The 9,898-nt window shown below is 41.2% G+C and overlaps 1 pseudogene across 1 annotated transcript; it reads left to right on the top strand.

The window, feature by feature from the left end:
* The first annotated feature begins 742 nt into the window (after window positions 1-742).
* Window positions 743-7,138, top strand: LOC309556487 (annotated as a pseudogene). The gene is made up of 3 exons: window positions 743-1,036; window positions 2,427-2,667; window positions 7,122-7,138. The product of its transcript is annotated as an uncharacterized misc_RNA (transcript).
* The last annotated feature ends 2,760 nt before the right edge of the window (window positions 7,139-9,898 follow it).

Raw genomic sequence — 9,898 nt, forward strand, 5'->3', positions numbered from 1 at the left:
GAGTTTAATGCCACTTAAAAAGCAATTGATGGGATGATAGTCCCTTCTGTGCTGTACTGGTAACAAATACTGTAGAGGATATTATATTCAGGCATTCCTTATGACTAGGAATGAGCAGAAGAGCCCTGGGTTTCGGTTTGAGCAGAGTCTGTGAACTTCAAAAGGAGTCCAAATGCTGAACCAGAACCCCTTTATTAAAAACAATAAAATAAATTAAAATTAAAAATGTGGTCTCCATCCCCATAGATACATAAAACAAAACAAGATTTTGCCCTGGGACTTTAAATGAGGGGAACACATAAGGCCAATAGATGTATATCAGGTAAACATGGCTTCTAAATTTATTGAAAGTGAATAACAATAATCATACAGAAAATGCATGGACATAAATGCCAAACCGATTTGATAAATACATGGTACCTTGATGCTTGAAATATTTTGGACAATTGGATACAGGATAATACACAGATATCTTTAAAACTCAACGCGTTTTGCGAGCTACTGCTCGCTTCTTCAGGAGTGGATGCATATACAATGTGTCTATAAGATAAAATATAATTTTAAGAATATATGCCATGAAGGTAAATATTGTCTAAAAAATAATTGAGGGCCCTTATACAGGAACCCCATACTTACAAATCAGCTAACCCAAAGCACCAAAAGCTGATTTCCCAGAAGATGGAGGCGAAGCATGTCTGGCCCGGGAGCTGAAGGGTTGGAACATGAGCCAGAAGCCCCCTACATGAGCCAAAAGCAGGCCCATTTCATCCTGGAATGTACCAAATTCTGCCACACTCACAAATATTTCATTTTTGATGACCAATTCTATTTGCAAATTAAAGGGACAGCCATGGGAGCAAGTTTTGCGCCCTCGTATGCCAGCTTAGTCATGGGTTTGTGGGAGTCTCAACAAATATGGCTTAACAACTCGTACTCTAAACATCTCATCTTCTATGGCAGGTACATAGACAACATTTTAATCATCTGGGATGGGCCCAGAGACACCATTAGTGATTTTGTACAACATTGCAATCACAATTAAGGGCAGAGGCATGTCCCGGAAAATTATAGGCCTGTCAGTCTGACATCGATAGTATGTAAACTTCTGGAGGGGATGATAAGGGACTATATCGTAGAGTTTGCTAAAGACAACAACATCATCAGCAGTAACCAGCACGGGTTTACAAATGGGCGTTCTTGTCAAACCAATCTCTTAACATTCTACGAGGAGGTGAGCTGTGAGCTAGATAGGGGCAGACCAGTGGATGTGGTGTACCTGGATTTTGCTAAGGCGTTTGATACAGTTCCCCACAAGCGCCTTAATTTATAAAATAAGGTCTGCAGGCATCGACCGCAAGGTCTGCTCTTGGATACGGAACTGGCTAAAAGGGCGTGTCCAAAGGGTAGTAATAAATAGCGCATACTCAGACTGGTCTGAGGTGGTAAGTGGGGTCCCCCAAGGCTCAGTCCTGGGACCAACCCTGTTCAATTTATTCATAAATAGCATTGATGACGGGATCAGTAGCTCTATATCAGTTTTTACAGACAACACAAAATTGGGCAGGGCAATAACTGCACAGCATGAAGCAGATATCCTACAGAATGACCTGGACAAAATAACGGAGTGGGCAACGACATGGCAAATGAGGTTTAATGTGGAGAAGTGTAAGGTTTTGCACTTGGGGACTAAAAGCATAAAAGCACAATACACTTTAGGGGGGGAACCTTTGGGGGAATCAAAAATGGAGAAAGATCTGGGAGTCCTGGTAGAGGATAGACTAAGTTGGATAGACTAATTCAGCCAAAGCCGGCAGAATATTAGCATGCATAAAGAAAGGGATGTATTCCAGAGATAAAACTATAATCCTACCACTTTATAAAACTCTGGTCCGACCACATCTGGAGTATTCTGTCCAGTTCTGGTCGCCGGTCCTCAGGAGGGAATGTGAGCTGGAGAAGGTCCAGAGATGGGCAACTAAACTAATGAGGGGATTGGAGGACCTTAATTATGAAGAGCGCCTGCAATCGCTTGATTTATTCTCCCTGGAGAAGTGACGCCTGAGAGGGGACATGATAGCAATTTATAAATATCTCAATGGTGATCTCAGCATAGAAAAAAAGCTATTCAGTCGGAAGGATTGCATGAGGACTAGAGGGCATACAATGCGACTGGAAGAGAAGCGTTTTAACCTCAGGCAAAAAGGGGGGGTTCTTTACTGTTAGGGCTACAAGATTGCGGAATTCTCTACCACAAGAGGTGGTTTCTGCGGGAAGAATGGTGGCTTTCAAAAGACTCTTAGACGTACATCTCAAGAATCAGAACATTCAGGGGTATGCAAGATGATTACGGCCACACACACCTACACAGGTTGAACTGGATGGACTATTGTCTTTATTCAATCTCACTTACTATGTAACTATGTAACAATTCATATGGATTATCTTTCACCCATGTCATTGACTCTGAAAAATTAGCATTCCTTGAACTATAACTATACCATATCAGAGACCAAATCCATGCCAAGAATTATTATAAACCCACCACTGGCAACTCCTTGTTACATTACAAGAGTTGTCATTATAACAAATGGACAAACAACATCCCCAAAGGACAGTTCTGCCGACTCAGACAAAACTGTTCTAGGCTCGAAGACTATAAGGCTCCATGTACACAGGACGCTGGAAATGGCCGTTTAGGAGCAGTTGGGCGTTTTTTTCAGAAGCCCCTGAACCCATCTACATTTTATCTTATCTGTCCATGTACACCAGGTCGTTTACAGTCATTTGCAGGCAGTTGCGTTCAGGGACTTTTTTTAGAACGCAATTATTTGCATTCGAACGTGTGTTTCCCGGCGTTTCAAATGCAAAAACGTGACCGAACGCATCTGAACGCGTCCGAACGTGTCCGAACGTGATGACCCGCATTAAGCATTCGCGTTTTTCCATTTTAAAGGGGAATCATTTTTCTAAACGCTAGGCAAAGAATGGGGTTCCCCTTGTTGGGACTTTACAGGCACATAGAATATATGAGAAAAGTAAATTGAAAAAATAATTTTATTTATAAACATAGAAATATAATATAATGATTAAAAACAATACAGGCGAGGAGGAGAGACAGGTAAATCAACCACAGTAGTCTGAACTGAAACCCAACATGTTTCGAAGCCAAAGGAAATTTGCTTCTTCTTCAGGGGATGGTTCAAACGGTACTCTAATGAATAAATAGATCGATATATAAGAAAATATATAAAAAAAACAAAAATTTTTTTAAAGGTTTTTTAAAAAAAAAACATTACAACATGACTCTTAAAGTTTTACATAATAATTATGATGACGTTAGCGAGTACTCACAGGGTTGAAAAATAACTGTGCTCAGGTAGCCTGCATGATTAAAAACATCTGGTGGATGCGAGTGTCCTTGCGACCAAATGCAATAAGGAAGGTGGTAGATGAATGTACTGGTCAGTAAACCAACAGCTGTTGAGATCAGGTGTGTAGCCCACAATCAATGGACGTCTGAAGTCCTTAATTTGAAGAAGCCAGGAGCAGCCTTTAAACATAGGTGAATAGCAAGGACATAGGTAGCGCCGGTCTGAAAGGTAGACAGATCAGGGCTAAATTGGTTGATATATGTAGTAAATAGGCAAAAAAAGAGATTTGTATATTAATGAATGTCGGCATGTAAGGTAGCCACATATCTATATATATAGTAAATAGGTAGAGGAAAGGATTTATAGCACTATGACAAAAGGTGTGCCAAAAGTAGCCCAACATAAAGAGGGCAATAGGGCCAATATAGGATGCAAACTACATATAAAAGACCGACCAAAAAAGGGGTTTTAGAAGGAACAAACAGAAGATTGCTATATAATAAACTGGTCTAATAAAAGGTCAGTACCTGGATGTTAGTAGTAATGGAGCAAACGGCGTCCTCTCAGCACCACAGCCAGCAAACAAATGCGCTGGCTGTGTGTTGCGAGAGGTGCACTATAAGAGTGCTTGCCGATTAGTAGAAGGCATGTATCAGCTGGCTTCAAAGGGAAGGGCTTCCCGGAACGCTGGTGCCGAACCCGCCCACAAACAACATGCGTCACACATGACGCAACGTGGGCGGGAACGGCATCTGCGCTCCACCGACACGGGGGTCAGGGCCGGAAGTGTAAATGCACTGCAGCTCCCAATTGGTCCAAGCTGAACCGCAAAGGGAACAGAAGATGTAAAATAGGACCAAACTACCACGCAGGCAGCGCGGTGTATGTCTCCCCGTGTCGGGACGCCCACCGAAGGAGGGACACAACCCGGAGTCAACACAGATTGCTGAAGGGGATTTACAAAAGCCAAATTAATTGCCGAATTAATTTATAATGCAAAAAAATATACCATAATTGTATAAATCAAAAAAATAATTAAGGATTGTAATTATTGCATATACATGTCAGCAAGGACACGACCCGCAGATGTAGACAATTGCAGACACTAGGTTACAAAAGATGACAGGGTCAACATACAGGGAAGAGAAATGTGCATACAGTGTATGTCAATATTGATTAAGCAAACATCAAAAAGCATGCATATATATTTTTACATGACAATATCAAACATATAATTTTTGTATTAAAAAGAATTACATGTTATACAATATGATACAATATAGATATACTTGAGACCAGGGCAGTGGAACCATATAAGCATGTGTACACTAAAGATAATGTAATGTTATATGAAAGCCCCGAGTATGCTAAGGGTGAATGGCCGTCTGGTTGGGAGGGAGAGAATTAGATCTCCATTCCTCCAGAGTTAAAACCCTCAAGAAAGGGCTTGAACGATAGGGATCCATTAAGTCCTGGGGGCTCAGTGGCCCTGAGCAAATAGATCCACCTTAGTTCAAGTTGGAGGAGGGACTTATTCCAGTCCCCTCCTCTAGGGGCGGGGTGGACTCGATCAAGAATCAAGAACTTAACCTTAGGCATTTTACCGGCATGTACAGTAGCCACATGTCTACCCAAAGGTAACTCAGGGTCCGCTTTCCTCATGCTTAAAAGATGGCGGTACGCGCGTTGTCAAAACTCCTGTTTGGTCTTACCAATGTAAAAACACTGGCAAGAACAAAGTAGGAGATAAACCACGCCTATCGTGCGGCAATTGGCAAAATGCTTAGGTCGGTGGACATCTCCATTGGGCAATATAGGGGATCTTTGTGTAAACATGTAGCCACAGTATTTACAATTGCCACACATATATGTCCCTCTATATTTGCAACAGGTGGACATATCGGTGTCGCGAAACTCGCTACGAACTATTTTGTCTCTCAATGCTGGAGCCCTTTTGTAGGTGAAGTTAGGTGTATCTGACACATATTGGCCCAATATAGGATCCGAGGCCAATAGGTGCCAGTGTTTGGAGACAATGCGTCTAATTTTTTGGTGTTGTTGATTATAGGGAGTTATGATCCTTATTGTGTCCTCCTTTCTAAGACTCACTGGTGTTTTTGGAGCTAATAGTGCATGTCTATCACTATTAAGGGCTCGTTGATAAGCTCGTTTTAGCGATTTCTTGGAATAACCCCTACGTAATAAACGTTTTTGGAGGGCGTCAGCAGCCGCTTGAAACAGTTTGAGGTCTGAACAATTTCGTCTTAGCCTCAGATACTGACTGGTAGGAATTGATCTAAGTAGAGGGGTGGGGTGGAAACTTGATCCATGCAATATTGTGTTTCCCGCGGTGGGTTTGCGGTAGAGGTTACTCTGTAGGGTTTCATTTCCACTACGTGTAATCTCGACATCGAGGAAGGTAATCCGATCAGAGTCCATATTCATTGTAAATGAAAGGTTAAAGTCATTCTTGTTCAAATGAACTAAGAAGGCTTGGAGGAATTCTGTAGGACCGTCCCAGATGAGGAACACGTCGTCGATGTATCTGGTCCAAAAGAGGATGTGACCAGTGTACATCGTCATTGTGTCGTCATCCAAAAGAAAATGTTCCCACTCCCCCAGGTACAGGTTGGCATATGACGGGGCACAACAAGTGCCCATCGCTACCCCCTGTACCTGGAGGTAGTGGGAACCATTGAATGTAAACACATTATGCATGAGGATATGCAACAATAAGTCCAACATAAACTCACCATAGGCATCCAGTGGGCTTTGACCAGATATAATATGCTTCACAGCTGCAATACCCCTGGAGTGGGGGATTGAGCTGTAGAGGGCCTCTACATCGATGGTGACTAAAATCGCAGTAGGGGGTATCCAGAGGTCCTTAATTTTGTTGATGAAATGAATAGTGTCCTTTGTAAAGGAAGGTAACTTATGAACAAGGGGTTGAAGATATGCATCAACTAGCTTACTTGCGTTGTCTGTAATAGATCCGCATCCCGAGATAATCGGTCTTCCGGGAGGGTCAGTAGTACTTTTGTGTACCTTTGGGAGGCCATAGAATGTGGGGGTGACAGGGAATTTGGTGCGGACAAAATTCCAAGTATCTTTGGAAAAAACGTTGTTAAGGTAGGCAGTATCCACCAACTGATAAAATTCCAAGTTATACTTGGTAACTATATCTGGTGTGATAAGCCTATACCAATTAATATTATTTAAAATATTTGTACACATTTTGATGTATTGGGTATTGTCCATTATCACAATGTTCCCCCCTTTTGTCAGCCTGCTTGATGGTGATAGATTTATTAGTTGCCAAGTTGTTAATCGCCTCTCTTTGTGCTTGAGAGATGTTGGGTTGGGATAACGGACGTGTGTTTAATTTTTCAACTTCCTTTGACACTATTTTTAAAAATGCGTTGATATTCGCATTCTGAATAGGAGGGTAGGCATCAGATTTTTTACGAAAATCAGTGCCTGCTGTCTTTTGTTCTCTGGATTCAGACGGGATACCAGCGAGTAAAGAGGGAAGGTCCACACGATCTATAAGATCCTCGTTTTCTTCGAGGAGAGTAATTAACGTGTCTAAGATAGAGTCCTGTTCATGTGGTTTTTGTTTGCCTTTGTGGTACATGTATTTAAAATTTAGTTTGCGGGCAAATAAATGGAGATCCTTAATAAAATCAAATTTGTTGATGTTATTCGTGGGGCAAAAATTAAGACCTTTTTGTAATATGGATAATTCAGATTCAGACAATTTGTAATTGGATAAATTGATGATTGAAAAGTCCACATTATCTTGTGCTACATTAGTGGGGGAATGGGGAGTGACAATGGAGGGGGTTAGGTGAGGGGGAGAGGTGATGGGAGTGCAGGTGTGAGTTGTGAAGCTCGTTGGTGAACCACATCTAAAAAAGTTTGGTCATCTAGATGAGTGATGGAGGAATGATGTGTAGGTAAATTGGACAAATTGGTAGAGGGTGGTACTTGTTGTGAAGGGGGGATGTTAGACAGTGCAGATATTGATGGTGTAGGAAAAAGGGATAATCCCTCTTTGTGTTGAGGTTGGGTGTTAGACTTTTTAGGTGCTGGATCTGGACCAAACGCATGGGGTCGCTTGGTGCGTTCCATTGGTGTTTTATGGTTTTTCGCAAAAGGTGGTAATTTAGTTGTTTGTTGAGGTGCTGGGGCATTAGTGTCCCTATTAGGTGGTCGAATGTTATATTGGTTATTTGTCCAATGGAAAGCCTTGCCTTGTAGATAAGTGTTTTTGTCCTTTTTGAGAATTTTTTGTTTCTTAACAAGGGTGTTTTTGTTGAAAGTGTCTAGTTGTTGTTTTAATTTTGCTTCCCGATGGGGAAAAGTAATGTGACTTTTATACCTTTTTAATTTTTCACATGTAGAAGCTATATATTTGTCTAGCTCCGTGGTTCTTAATGAATACTCCTCAATGAGGAGATTCATAAGAGCCACCAAACATTGTTGTAGAGCTTGTTCCCATTTGATTTTAAAAGAAGGGGTTGGGTCCTCAAGTATCGGAAAAACTTGGGCTCTTAGGCCAAAAGGGCTGACATTTTCTTTTATGTGTTCTTGGAAAGATCTTATATTCCAGAAGAACATCGATTTTTTCTCTAGCATTTTGGACAATTGAAAAAACATGGATGACAGTTCTGTCTCTATAAATTCATTGCCCTCAAAATCTTGTTGATATTGTTGCATGAGATTATTCCAACTATCCCCGATGAGACCTGACAGAATGGTGTCCTGTGTCATTATGAAAGTCAAACAAGAAATCAAATAATCAGAATAGTAAACAAATAGAATATTTGGTTTTTTAGAGGGTAAACTCTAGGATAAACTGCAAAGCAAAAACCAAAAGTAAGCGGTAGGCTAAAGAAAGCGGCGGGGGCGGTATCTACTACCAAAAATGAATAGGAAAGGTGCTTAAGCCTAGCGCTTTATGTGTGCCACATCCCTAATAATACTAGGCAAAGAATGGGGTTCCCCTTGTTGGGACTTTACAGGCACATAGAATATATGAGAAAAGTAAATTGAAAAAATAATTTTATTTATAAACATAGAAATATAATATAATGATTAAAAACAATACAGGCGAGGAGGAGAGACAGGTAAATCAACCACAGTAGTCTGAACTGAAACCCAACATGTTTCGAAGCCAAAGGAAATTTGCTTCTTCTTCAGGGGATGGTTCAAACGGTACTCTAATGAATAAATAGATCGATATATAAGAAAATATATAAAAAAAACAAAAATAAGATAAAGTCCCTCCTCCAACTTGAACTAAGGTGGATCTATTTGCTCAGGGTCACTGAGCCCCCAGGACTTAATGGATCCCTATCGTTCAAGCCCTTTCTTGAGGGTTTTAACTCTGGAGGAATGGAGATCTAATTCTCTCCCTCCCAACCAGACGGCCATTCACCCTTAGCATACTCGGGGCTTTCATATAACATTACATTATCTTTAGTGTCCACATGCTTATATGGTTCCACTGCCCTGGTCTCAAGTATATCTATATTGTATCATATTGTATAACATGTAATTCTTTTTAATACAAAAATTATATGTTTGATATTGTCATGTAAAAATATATATGCATGCTTTTTGATGTTTGCTTCATCAATATTGACATACACTGTATGCACATTTCTCTTCCCTGTATGTTGACCCTGTCATCTTTTGTATCCTAGTGTCTGCAATTGTCTACATCTGCGGGTCGTGTCCTTGCTGACATGTATATGCAATAATTACAATCCTTAATTATTTTTTTGATTTATACAATTATGGTATATTTTTTTGCATTATAAATTAATTCGGCAATTAATTTGGCTTTTGTAAATCCCCTTCAGCAATCTGTGTTGACTCCGGGTTGTGTCCCTCCTTCGGTGGGCGTCCCGACACGGGGAGACATACACCGCGCTGCCTGCGTGGTAGTTTGGTCCTATTTTCCATCTTCTGTTCCCTTTGCGGTTCAGCTTGGACCAATTGGGAGCCACAGTGCATTTACACTTCCGGCCCTGACCCCCGTGTCGGTGGAGCGCAGATGCCGTTCCAGCCCACGTTGCGTCATGTGTGACGCATGCTGTTTGTGGGCGGGTTCGGCACCAGCGTTCCGGGAAGCCCTTCCCTTTGAAGCCAGCTGATACATGCCTTCTACTAATCGGCAAGCACTCTTATAGTGCACCTCTCGCAACACACAGCCAGCGCATTTGTTTGCTGGCTGTGGTGCTGAGAGGACGCCGTTTGCTCCATTACTACTAACATCCAGGTACTGACCTTTTATTAGACCAGTTTATTATATAGCAATCTTCTGTTTGTTCCTTCTAAAACCCCTTTTTTGGTCGGTCTTTTATATGTAGTTTGCATCCTATATTGGCCCTATTGCCCTCTTTATGTTGGGCTACTTTTGGCACACCTTTTGTCATAGTGCTATAAATCCTTTCCTCTACCTATTTACTATATATAGATATGTGGCTACCTTACATGCCGACATTCATTAATATACA

This window comes from Pelophylax lessonae (genome assembly GCF_965119305.1).
Source record: "Pelophylax lessonae genome assembly, chromosome: 5".
In the NCBI taxonomy this organism is placed as follows: domain Eukaryota; kingdom Metazoa; phylum Chordata; class Amphibia; order Anura; family Ranidae; genus Pelophylax; species Pelophylax lessonae.